At 43.6% G+C, this 13,338-nt stretch overlaps 1 long non-coding RNA gene across 1 annotated transcript; it reads right to left on the reverse strand.

Moving 5' to 3' along the window:
* Positions 1 to 540: 540 nt before the first annotated feature.
* LOC129513394 (uncharacterized) lies at positions 541 to 11,361 on the reverse strand. The gene is made up of 4 exons (XR_008665242.1): positions 11,298 to 11,361; positions 10,091 to 10,182; positions 1,736 to 1,797; positions 541 to 633 (listed from the first exon to the last, which is right to left on the reverse strand). It is a non-coding gene; the product is annotated as an uncharacterized LOC129513394 (long non-coding RNA).
* Between the last annotated feature and the right edge of the window lie 1,977 nt (positions 11,362 to 13,338).

Here is a 13,338-nt window from a genome sequence, read left to right on the forward strand (position 1 = left end):
CTCCCCTCCCCTCCCCTCCTCTCCTTTCTCCTCCCATTTCCTTCCCTTCTCTTTTTAAACTAGGGTCTAATGCTGCACAAAAATATTTATTTATTTAGTTAGTTTACTTATTTATTTACTTATTATTTTTGTTCATTATTTATTTGTTTGTTTGTTTGTTTATTTAATTATTTATTTATGAGAGAGAGTGAGCTGAGGGAGGCGGAGAGGGACAGGGACAGAATCCTTAAGTAAGTTCCATGCTGCTGAGCGTGGAGCCCAACGCAGGGTTCCATCTCAGAACCTGAAGGCCGTGACCTGGGCGGAAATCAAGAGTTGGACGCTCAACCATTGAGCCACCCAGGCGCCCCACCCAGTGTGGTTTTCTAACCATGCCCCTGGTCACATCTAGTCCCTCTGCAAGAGGAAGGGGTTCAGCCCCCTGGCCAGTCACCCCCTGGCTCTGGGATGCTCTTTCAGACTCTTTCAAGGTAGCAGCTGCTGGCTCCAGAGGGTCAGTGCAGGCCCTGGTTGTGTGAGGAAAGGAAAGATGAGTGTTTACCTTGCCAAGTGATCTCTCCAACTTCACGAACTGTGGCTTGTTTCCTTAGGGGTAAGACAGGACCAAAAATGAATGGAGTTCCTCAGTTACAGCTGGAACAAAACAAAGTGGGGGTAGAAATGATCAGTTCTCTGATTTGAACTTACAAAAGTATCCCCCTCCTCACTGGGCCTTCTTCTTCTTAAGGAAAAAAAAAAAAGAATATATATATTATATATTATACACGTAAATATATATATGTATATATGTAAATATATATATGTATAGATTTAGTCCTTTTTTAAACATATGTTTTATTGGAGTTCAATTTGCCAACATATAGCATATCCCCCAGTGCTCATCCCGTCAAGTGCCCTCCTCAGTGCCCGTCACCCAGTGACCCCAACCCCCTGCCCACCTCCCTTTCCACTACCCCTTGTTCGTTTCCCAGAGTTAGGAGTCTCTCATGTTCTCTCTCACTGATATTTTCACTCATTTTCTCTCCTTTCCCCTTTATTCCCTTTCACTATTTTTTATATTCCTCACTGGGGCTTCTTTTTTCCCTTCACCCCCATATGTGCACATGGTTTCCAAGAGCACACATGAGGCAAACCAGCTCTCCAAACCTACAGATGGAGTATACACAATTTCTCATAGAAAAAATGGGGAGCATTTACTCCCCTAAGACGCGGCTTCTAAAATTGTTGTCCCCAGCCGGCAGCATCAGCATCACCCAGAGGCTTATTGGAAACGTAGATTCTCAGACTCACTCAAGACAAGCTGAATGAGAAGCCTTAAGGGAGGCCCCCAGCCATCTGCGTTTTAATGAGCATTCCAAGTATTTCTGGTGCCCGTTCCACTTTGAGAACCACAGCTCTAGGACACTAGCTCTCAAGTTAGCCAGCTCAGTCAAATCACCTTGGGAACTTTTAAAACTAACCAAACCTACACTCTACTTCTCCAGATCATTGTTCAAAGCTCTACCAGGGGTTTGCCGTTTTCTGAAACCCCTCAGGTAGTTTTGATGTACAGCCAAGATTGAGAGCCGATGCCTTAACTCAACATATTTTCTGTATTTTAAAATCTCAGAGCAAATCTGACAGGACAACCCACCCTCCGATAGCTTTTACATTTCAATTTCTCTCTGTATCCTGACTTTCACTGTTGGCTCTTTTTTCTCATGTTCTGCCTCCACCTCCCACAACTTAGATGTACCTCAGCTAGGCTTTCCTCCTTCCATCCACATCCAGATATTGAAGGTATTCAATATTTTCTTCCTGGAGAAAAAGAGAAAGGGAAATGAATGGGAGGGAAAGAGTATAGTGTTGAAGTCCTGTACCTAACAAAATACTTTTTGTTATTTTAAATAAATATATACTTAGAAAGAAAGCTTTCCACCAGACCTCACAACAAAGAGTCTCTGACTCATTTATACTTACTTAGCCCAGAATTTCTTCTAGGTTGGTGGAAATTTGCCATTTCTAACTCCTATACTACGGGCAATCTGTTCAGGCCCCATGGTAAGAGAGGAGTCAGCACCTCATTACTGGCTCTCAACCTCAGCATCTTCAGAGAGGACACATCTCCACGTCCATGGTACTTCCTTCACCGTTCACATGTAAAACTGGAACTCATGCAGGCTAGAATGGCATTCCACAGATGACCCTTTGTCAGAAAGACCCTGGGATTTCTCACTTGTTCTCAGTTAAAATTTCAAAGGCTCTCTGTGCTGGTACTGGGTAACAAGATAGATTCTGGCATCCCTGGAAGGTTGAGAGTCATTGCCTGCAAGTGGCAGGACTCTGAACCCCTCAGAAAGCAAAAGGGATGCTAGGAGAGACGTTTCCTTCCTAGTGCCTTGCTGGGGCCCTCTGATAGGACAGGATCTATCTCATTTCTCTGACTCTAGAGGTGGCCCGAGGCCCACCAGCGAAGGTGTTCTTGCTTCTAGAAAGCAGAGATTAAAAGAAAATCTGATACAGCAATTTCAACACTCCTTTATCCTCTTCCTGAAGCAGATTTCCATACAAGACAGCTTTGCTTCTAAGAGTACATTCCGGTGCCCTTCATGTCAAAACCAACAGGATTAATTCTCAGTTGTGAGTTGACGTAGCTGCAACAGGCTGGTCAGCTCGGAGCTCGTCGTGGAACTAAGAAGGCAGAGGAGAGGAGAAGTTCGATAGTAGGAAAAAGGCAGGGGCCGGGCCGATGGGCCTTAAAGTACGACATCTGAAATGAAGGACAACTACATAGGGGAGAAAGACAACATTCCTTCTGAACCTAAGGCAATCTACATGCCAACTGATGCTTGAGGGAGAAGTAATCCAGGGTAAATAGAGGGGCATCATATTCCATGATGACTGGTCTCAAGCCCAGACTCCAGCTTACTCCCCCCACCCCCACCCCCACCCCACAGTCTTGTCTTTCCTTGTAGAGTCAGGGTGTGGTTGGTAACTGTCAGCCTATGCCAAGCAGAGAGCAGGACTTCCCTTGGAATCAGCAGGAAATACAGGGATGTCACTAACACCTTCTTAAAGGTTTCGCCGTGGCATCTGGTTCTCTCTACCACCAAGCAATCAAGCAAGGTCTACCAAGTGAAGGAGTGTCTGTGTGGAGACAGGGACCATGCTGTTTGGATGATCTTGTGAGGGCACGTACCCATGTACTTAGAGAAGGTAGAACCACACGAAAGGACATCGGATTCAAATACTCGACTCACTCTGCTCTCACAGCAGGTTGGGACATCAGAAGGCATCACTTCCTCACGGTTTTAGAGGTCAACAGCCCTGAGAGGGAGATTGAACAGGGCTGGAGGAGGCAAGCCAAGAAGAAAACCAAATACAGACAGCTGGCCTCAAGGGGCAGAGACAGTGATCATAAAAAACAAAACAAAACAAAAAAAAAAACTAAACGAGGAAGACACTCAGAAATAAGATCCGCCTAAAGAGGCTAGCCAGTGCACTAGATTTCCTCTTCCTCCAAAAAGGCTTACAGATTATAGATCAGAGAGAAGATGCTTGAGAGTGCCGAGTAAACCGTGAAGTCAAGGAGTTTTGAGTGGTACTCGGTAGGGATTGAAAGCCATGGATTCAAAGTGACATAACTGTAGATATTTCTCAAGAATCCTTGTCAACCCAGGTAGACAAGCAGAGACAGCACTTAAAGAGTTGTATCCAGAAGCTGGGGGGTGGGGGGTGGGGGTGGTTTCCTGGGTTTGTCGAATGGAAAGATAATGGGCAAGGAGATTGAAATAAGGACCCCAGGAGCCAGACTGAGCAGAAGGGAACAGTGAGGCTAGTAGAGGACACATAGACTGGGGCAAAATTAAGACATGGAGGGAGCGCCTTCTGTTCTTTACGATTGAGAATGGTTGTCAATGCACAAAAAGGAGTGTAACAGCGGCGACAGAGAGGCATTGGAGGAGATACTGCAGTTTAAGTTTCCAGCATGCAGCAGCCTCTCGGTGTGTTTGTAACTGGGAATGGTTGGTCTACAGCAGAAGGAGAGATCTCTCAAAGTGAGTAATTGAAGAAACTGTGAGCCTTTTGTGTTCGGTAGGTAGTGTGACTAGACAGATGTCTCAACTTGTCTAAGGTGGGCCCACTTTCTATCTGTTGCTCCACAGTAATTATTAATACTGTTTCCCAGGCTTTCAAAAGTATCCAGGTTTGACGGATACATTCATCAGCAGTGGGAGTAGCAGAAGCCAGCAGTGGTGGCCATGGCCCAGGAGAGGGGAGGGGAGCTGCATGAGGGCAGTGCTGGGACTTCAGCAGGAGGCATGATCCTATTCATCTGCAGAGACATTCTCTGGGGCATCTTCACCAATACGAACTCTTTGGCCTGAACTCAAGGACAGAAATTACCCAATACTCTGGCTTCGGATGTCATGGTTCTGGGCAGAGGACTTTCATGCTAAGTACTCATCTTTGGACTTAGCTCACCTCTGACTTCTCCAGGCTTGGCACAGTGTCAAGAGATGGATAAAGAGTGAGAAAGGCTGGGGATCCCTGGGTGGCTCAGCAGAGGCGCCTTCAGCTCAGGTCCTGATCCTGGGATCCGGGACCCAGTCCCACATCGGGCTCCCTGCGAGGAGCCTGCTTCTCCCTCTGCGTGTGTCTCTGCCTCTCTCTCTCAGTCTGTGTCTCATGAATAAATCAATAAATCTTAAAAAAAAAAAACAAAAAAAAAACGGATGGGTAGAATTAATAAGGCTAGGAAAGTCTTCCTTGAGGAACTGCCTCTTCTATTCTAAAGTTAGAATAGATTTAACTAGGCAGAAGGTATTTCAGATGAAGATAATTTGGTGTGTAAGGGTCCTGTGATGAGAGGGAGCAGGGTGAGTTGGAGAAACTGAAGAAAGCCAAGTGCTGCTGGAAGGACAAGAAGGAGCTATGAAATGAAGTTGGGAAGATAGGAAAGAGACAGGACCTAGTGCAGTCATACTACCGATGTCTTTATCCTAAGTGCAACTGGAAGTCCTGACATGCTTCAGCAAAGAAGTGGAGTGGTCCGGATGGTAGAAGGGTCTAGGGTGATGCTCTAGAGTGATGGCTATGGAAAGAGTAAGAAGAAGAATCCGAAGACCATTTAGGAGATCCAATGCACAGAACTTGGTGACAGATTAAGCGGGTAGGGAAGGGAAGGGAAGGGAAGGGAAGGGAAGGGAAGGGAAGGGAAGGGAAGGGAAGGGAAGGGGAGTCATCAAGAAAAGCTCATAAGTTTCTCGTTTGTAGCCAATGGTGGCTATTGGTACTAGTTCACTGAGGTGGCCATCCTGTTAGAGGATGAAGCTTAAGTGGAAAGACTGTGAGAGCAGGTAGTTTGAAGGCTTTTGATCTGCCCAAAAGAGATGCCACATTGACAGGTGGAGATACAGAGCTGGGCTCAGGCAGATAAGAGATAAATATTGAACATTCAACATACATTCATGATAAAAACGCTTTAAAAACTAAGCATAGGAAGAACGTATCTCAACACAATACAGTGCATACAGCAGAAGCTCACAGGAAACATCATACTCAATGGTGAAATACTGAAAGCGCTTGCTCTAGGATCAGGAACAAGACAAGGATGTCCACTCTCACTACTCCTATTTAGCACAGTACTAGAAGTCCTACGAGAGCCATCAGGCAAGGAAAGAAATTAAAGGTATCCAAAGTAGAAAGGGGGGAAAAAAAGTAGAAAGGAAAAAACAAAATTGTCTCCATTTACAAATGACATGATTTTATACATGGAAAATCCCGAAGATTCAGGAAAAAAAAAAAAAAACTCTTTAGTTTTAGTCAATGAATTCAGTAAAGTCGTAGCATCCAAAATTAACAGTAGTATTTCCAGACGCTGACCATGAATTTTCTGAAAAAGAAAAAAATTCATCTCCTTGATAATAGCATCAAAAATAAGAAGATATTTACAGATAAATTTAAGGAAGCAAAAGACCTCTACTCTGAGAACTACAAGACATTGATGAAAGAAACTGAATAAGACACAAATAAATGGAAAGGTATCCTATGTTCACAAATTGGGAGAATTAATATTGTTAAAAAGTCAATACTACCAAAAGCCACTTATACAGTCAATGTAATCCTTATCAAGACTGCAGTGGCATTTTTTTTTTCAGAAGCTATACCATAAAGCTATTGTCATCAAAACAGTATAGTACTGGCACAAAAATGGATAAATCGACCAGTAGAACAGAACTGAGAGCCCAGGAATAAACCCAGGCATATACAGTCGACTGGTATTTGACAAGGGAGCCAAGAATAGTCAATGGAGAAAAGACAGGCTTTTCAATAAAAGATGCTGGGATAATTGGATATTTACGTGTAAAATAATAGAACTGGGCCCATACCACTCACAAAAATGAACTCAAACTGGATTGAAGACTTAAAGGAAAGACATAAAAACCGTGAAATGCTCAGAAGAAAACATAGGAATAAAGCTCCTTGGCATGGGTCTTAGTCATCATTTTTTGGGTGTGACATTTAAAAGTACAAGCAACAAAATAAAAAATAAGTGGGACTACATCAAACTAAAAAAGCTTCTGCATAGGGGATGCCAGGGTGGCTCTGTGGTTTAGCGCCTGCCTTTGGCCCAGGGCATGATCCTGGAGTCCCGGGATCAAGTCCCACATTGGGCTCGCTGCATGGAGCCTGCTTCTCCTTCTGCCTGTGTCTCTGCCTCTCTCTCGCTCTCTGTGTCTCTCATGAATAAATAAATAAAATCTTTAAAAAAATAAAAAATAAAAAGCTTCTGCATAGCAAAAGAAACAACAAAGTGAAAACAATGGGAAAAAGATATTTCCAAACCTTGTACGGGGTTAAAATGTAAAATATATGAAGAAGTCATAGAACTCAATAGGAAAAACAAAACAAAACAAAACAAACCAAATAACCCAATTAAAACATGGGAAAGGGACCTCAATAGACATTTCTCCAAAGAAGATACCTGAAAGGCCAATAGGTACATGAAAAATGCTCAACATCACTAGTCATTTGGGAAATGCAAATTTAAACCACAAAATTCTCTCACATCTGTTAGAATGGCTATCATCACAAAGACGAGAGAGAACAAATGCCTGCGTAGATGTGGAGAAAAGGGAATCATTGTGCGTGGTTAGTGGGATTGTGAATTGGCACAGCCACTATGGAAAACAGTATGAAGAATCACCCCCAAATTAAAAATGGGCCCACCAGATGATCCAGCGATTCCACTTCTGGAGAGACATTCAAAGAGGATGAAAACACTAACTTGAAAAGACATCTGCACTCCTGTGTGCGTTATTTATAATAGCCAAGACATGGAAACAACCAAAGTGTCCATCAACGGATGAATGGTTAAAGAAATTATGATATATGCATGTACACTAGAATATTATTCAGCCGTAAAAAGGAGTAATCCTATTATTTGCAACAACATGGATGGACCTTGAAGGCAAATTCTAAGTGAAATCAGTGAAACGGACAAAGACAAATATGTGGGATGTATTCATCTATAAATATACATACATATATATATATATGTGCATACCCATTATGTATCATCTTCCACCTAACCACGCCTATATTATATATAACTATATATAGATATAGTTTTATATAGTTCCACTTGTTTATTTTTATTTTGTTGCTTGTACTTTTAAGTGTCACACTGTAAAAATTATATACATACATACATACACATATATATATATATATTCACTTATATATGGAATCTAAAATCTACGATGAAAACAAAAGTAAACTCTTAGCAAAAGAGATTAGATTTGTGGTTGCCAGAGGCAGAATTGGAGAAGGGGGAATTGGTGAAGGTCAAAAGGTATGAATCTCCAGTTGTAAGATAAATAAGTATTAAGCGTACCATGTACAACATGATGTCTCGAGCTAACATTGATGTAGGATTTAGGGGAAAGCTCTTGAGAGTAAATCTCAAGAATTCTCATCACAAGGAAAAACAATTTTTTCTTCTTTTCTTTTAATTGTATCTATAGGACACAATGGATATTAGCCGAACCTGTTGTGGCAATCATTTTACAGTATGTGGAAATCAAACCATTGTACTGTATGCCTGAAACTTATATGGTGATGTCTATCAATTATTTCTCAATAAACCCAGGGGGAAGAAGAGAATAATCATTGGCAGAGTGATAACTTGAAACCTCAGGTACGGAGGAGTTAGCCCAGGCCCATGGGACAGTGGGTAGGAAGCAAAAAGAGAAGAAGACTGGGAGCCAGACCTTAAGAACTTCAGCATTCAGTGACCATGAAGATGACGAATCTGCAAAGGAGCTGCCAGGGAGGTAGAAGGAAAGAAGAATTCAAGAAGAAAAGAGGGTTTAATAAGATCAATAGAAGACGAAACTTGAAATCCCAGAGTACTTAGAACCAGGAGTGGATTAGGAAGTGCTGAGGAATGAATGGGAGATAGAAAAGTAAGGCAGTGATTATAGAAGCGAGTCAGGCAGTGAAGAAAGACGAACGTATTCTACATCTGATGGGAAGACTCTGTTGAGAGAGAGAAGTGAAGAAATAAGCACGAGTGTAAGTTTTCTGGGAGGGCAGGGCTGTGACCAGACACACAGATGGAAACATTGGCGGGTACCTCCTACTGTGCAGTAGACCTCCAAGTAACAAAAGACAGAATCATCACAGAGGTTAGGAAGTGAGAGGGGTTTCCAGGACAGAGTTCCTGGGAGTTTCATGTCCATTTCTGTAACGCTATTAACAGCCCCTCTTTCACTCCACAGGGAGTGCTCTGCTCCTAAGTTAGCATCAACCTACCATGTCAGCATCTAATGATCTACATCCAGAAAGGACACCCCACATGTTTATATATGTGCATCTGTGGGATTTCAGAAAGCGTTTCACTGCTTGTGATTGGCTGCAATCATCTCTGATATTCTGCAAATTCCAAATGCTTTCTCTACCCATATGTGGCTCTGGGCCTCTTTCCTTCCCGTGGCATTGTGCTTTGTTAACCTATCATGCTCTCTGGTTAACCTATAGGGGCCTAAACTCAGAAAAGGAGGAAGAGCTAAGGAATTCAGGTTTTTTGACTTTTGTCCCAGGAGACTTGTCTTGGGGACACCCAGTTCTTGGCTCTCTCTGAGGCTGCGATGGGAGAAAAAAAAAGGAGGGGAGGCTATAGGCCCCTTAAACCCAGTCTCTGCTGGAGCCCTGAGGGATAGTCAGAAAGAGGTTGCACCCTGTCCAGAGAACCTCTTTCCTTGTCATTCTCCTGAGACCACACACATATACTGGACTGTGTTGGATTTGGGCCTTTGACTAACGTGTCAGGTGGATCTCACTAAGCTGTTCAAAGGTACAGTAACCAAAGTTGAAATTCTACCTCACTTCCTAGTTCCCTGGTTTCAATTCAAGAGTGGGGAGCCAGAGAGAGGGGATTTACTGACTAAGGTCCGAGGAAGGACACCTCCAAGGATGCACCTTCTCTCCTGACCTCACCTCCACTCCTGTCCTTCCTTTGCCTCACTTTTAAGCTTCCCAGTCTGGCTTGGCTTCCTTCCCCTCCCCTCCCCTCCCCTCCTCTCCTTTCTCCTCCCATTTCCTTCCCTTCTCTTTTTAAACTAGGGTCTAATGCTGCACAAAAATATTTATTTATTTATTTAGTTATTTACTTATTTATTTACTTATTATTTTTGTTCATTATTTATTTGTTTGTTTGTTTGTTTATTTAATTATTTATTTATGAGAGAGAGTGAGCTGAGGGAGGCGGAGAGGGACAGGGACAGAATCCTTAAGTAAGTTCCATGCTGCTGAGCGTGGAGCCCAACGCAGGGTTCCATCTCAGAACCTGAAGGCCGTGACCTGGGCGGAAATCAAGAGTTGGACGCTCAACCATTGAGCCACCCAGGCGCCCCACCCAGTGTGGTTTTCTAACCATGCCCCTGGTCACATCTAGTCCCTCTGCAAGAGGAAGGGGTTTAGCCCCCTGGCCAGTCACCCCCTGGCTCTGGGATGCTCTTTCAGACTCTTTCAAGGTAGCAGCTGCTGGCTCCAGAGGGTCAGTGCAGGCCCTGGTTGTGTGAGGAAAGGAAAGATGAGTGTTTACCTTGCCAAGTGATCTCTCCAACTTCACGAACTGTGGCTTGTTTCCTTAGGGGTAAGACAGGACCAAAAATGAATGGAGTTCCTCAGTTACAGCTGGAACAAAACAAAGTGGGGGTAGAAATGATCAGTTCTCTGATTTGAACTTACAAAAGTATCCCCCTCCTCACTGGGCCTTCTTCTTCTTAAAGAAAAAAAAAAAGAATATATATATTTACGTGTATATATATATATATATACACGTAAATATATATATGTATATATGTAAATATATATATGTATAGATTTAGTCCTTTTTTAAACATATGTTTTATTGGAGTTCAATTTGCCAACATATAGCATATCCCCCAGTGCTCATCCCGTCAAGTGCCCTCCTCAGTGCCCGTCACCCAGTGACCCCAACCCCCTGCCCACCTCCCTTTCCACTACCCCTTGTTCGTTTCCCAGAGTTAGGAGTCTCTCATGTTCTCTCTCACTGATATTTTCACTCATTTTCTCTCCTTTCCCCTTTATTCCCTTTCACTATTTTTTATATTCCTCACTGGGGCTTCTTTTTTCCCTTCACCCCCATATGTGCACATGGTTTCCAAGAGCACACATGAGGCAAACCAGCTCTCCAAACCTATAGATTGAGTATACACAATTTCTCATAGAAAAAATGGGGAGCATTTACTCCCCTAAGACGCGGCTTCTAAAATTGTTGTCCCCAGCCGGCATCATCAGCATCACCCAGAGGCTTATTGGAAACGTAGATTCTCAGACTCACTCAAGACAAGCTGAATGAGAAGCCTTAAGGGAGGCCCCCAGCCATCTGCGTTTTAATGAGCATTCCAAGTATTTCTGGTGCCCGTTCCACTTTGAGAACCACAGCTCTAGGACACTAGCTCTCAAGTTAGCCAGCTCAGTCAAATCACCTTGGGAACTTTTAAAACTAACCAAACCTACACTCTACTTCTCCAGATCATTGTTCAAAGCTCTACCAGGGGTTTGCCGTTTTCTGAAACCCCTCAGGTAGTTTTGATGTACAGCCAAGATTGAGAGCCGATGCCTTAACTCAACATATTTTCTGTATTTTAAAATCTCAGAGCAAATCTGACAGGACAACCCACCCTCCGATAGCTTTTACATTTCAATTTCTCTCTGTATCCTGACTTTCACTGTTGGCTCTTTTTTCTCATGTTCTGCCTCCACCTCCCACAACTTAGATGTACCTCAGCTAGGCTTTCCTCCTTCCATCCACATCCAGATATTGAAGGTATTCAATATTTTCTCCCTGGAGAAAAAGAGAAAGGGAAATGAATGGGAGGGAAAGAGTATAGTGTTGAAGTCCTGTACCTAACAAAATACTTTTTGTTATTTTAAATAAATATATACTTAGAAAGAAAGCTTTCCACCAGACCTCACAACAAAGAGTCTCTGACTCATTTATACTTACTTAGCCCAGAATTTCTTCTAGGTTGGTGGAATTTTGCCATTTCTAACTCCTATACTGCGGGCAATCTGTTCAGGCCCCATGGTAAGAGAGGAGTCAGCACCTCATTACTGGCTCTCACCCTCAGCATCTTCAGAGAGGACACATCTCCACGTCCATGGTACTTCCTTCACCGTTCAGATGTAAAACTGGAACTCATGCAGGCTAGAATGGCATTCCACAGATGACCCTTTGTCAGAAAGACCCTGGGATTTCTCACTTGTTCTCAGTTAAAATTTCAAAGGCTCTCTGTGCTGGTACTGGGTAACAGGATAGATTCTGGCATCCCTGGAAGGTTGAGAGTCATTGCCTGCAAGTGGCAGGACTTTGAACCCCTCAGAAAGCAAAAGGGATGCTAGGAGAGATGTTTCCTTCCTAGTGCCTTGCTGGGGCCCTCTGATAGGACAGGATCTATCTCATTTCTCTGACTCTAGAGGTGGCCCGAGGCCCACCAGCGAAGGTGTTCTTGCTTCTAGAAAGCAGAGATTAAAAGAAAATCTGATACAGCAATTTCAACACTCCTTTATCCTGTTCCTGAAGCAGATTTCCATACAAGACAGCTTTGCTTCTAAGAGTACATTCCGGTGCCCTTCATGTCAAAACCAACAGGATTAATTCTCAGTTGTGAGTTGACGTAGCTGCAACAGGCTGGTCAGCTCGGAGCTTGTCATGGAACTAAGAAGGCAGAGGAGACGAGAAGTTCGATAGTAGGAAAAAGGCAGGGGCCGGGCCCATGGGCCTTAAAGTACGACATCTGAAATGAAGGACAACTACATAGGGGAGAAAGACAACATTCCTTCTGAACCTAAGGCAATCTACATGCCAACTGATGCTTGAGGGAGAAGTAATCCAGGGTAAATAGAGGGGCATCATATTCCATGATGACTGGTCTCAAGCCCAGACTCCAGCTTACTCCCCCCACCCCCACCCCCACCCCACAGTCTTGTCTTTCCTTGTAGAGTCAGGGTGTGGTTGGTAACTGTCAGCCTATGCCAAGCAGAGAGCAGGACTTCCCTTGGAATCAGCAGGAAATACAGGGATGTCACTAACACCTTCTTCTTAAAGGTTTCGCCGTGGCATCTGGTTCTCTCTACCACCAAGCAATCAAGCAAGGTCTACCAAGTGAAGGAGTGTCTGTGTGGAGACAGGGACCATGCTGTTTGGATGATCTTGTGAGGGCACGTACCCATGTACTTAGAGAAGGTAGAACCACACGAAAGGACATCGGATTCAAATACTCGACTCACTCTGCTCTCACAGCAGGTTGGGACATCAGAAGGCATCACTTCCTCACGGTTTTAGAGGTCAACAGCCCTGAGAGGGAGATTGAACAGGGCTGGAGGAGGCAAGCCAAGAAGAAAACCAAATACAGACAGCTGGCCTCAAGGGGCAGAGACAGTGATCATAAAAAACAAAACAAAAAAAAAAAAACTAAACTAGGAAGACACTCAGAAATAAGATCCCCCTAAAGAGGCTAGCCAGTGCACTAGATTTCCTCTTCCTCCAAAAAGGCTTACAGATTATAGATCAGAGAGAAGATGCTTGAGAGTGCCGAGTAAACCGTGAAGTCAAGGAGTTTTGAGTGGTACTCGGTAGGGATTGAAAGCCATGGATTCAAAGTGACATAACTGTAGATATTTCTCAAGAATCCTTGTCAACCCAGGTAGACAAGCAGAGACAGCACTTAAAGAGTTGTATCCAGAAGCTGGGGGGTGGGGGGTGGGGGTGGTTTCCTGGGTTTGTCGAATGGAAAGATAAAGGGCAAGGAGATTGAAATAAGG

The sequence above is a fragment of the Nyctereutes procyonoides genome, unplaced genomic scaffold (assembly GCF_905146905.1).
Source record: "Nyctereutes procyonoides isolate TBG_1078 unplaced genomic scaffold, NYPRO_anot_genome, whole genome shotgun sequence".
NCBI lineage: Eukaryota > Metazoa > Chordata > Mammalia > Carnivora > Canidae > Nyctereutes > Nyctereutes procyonoides.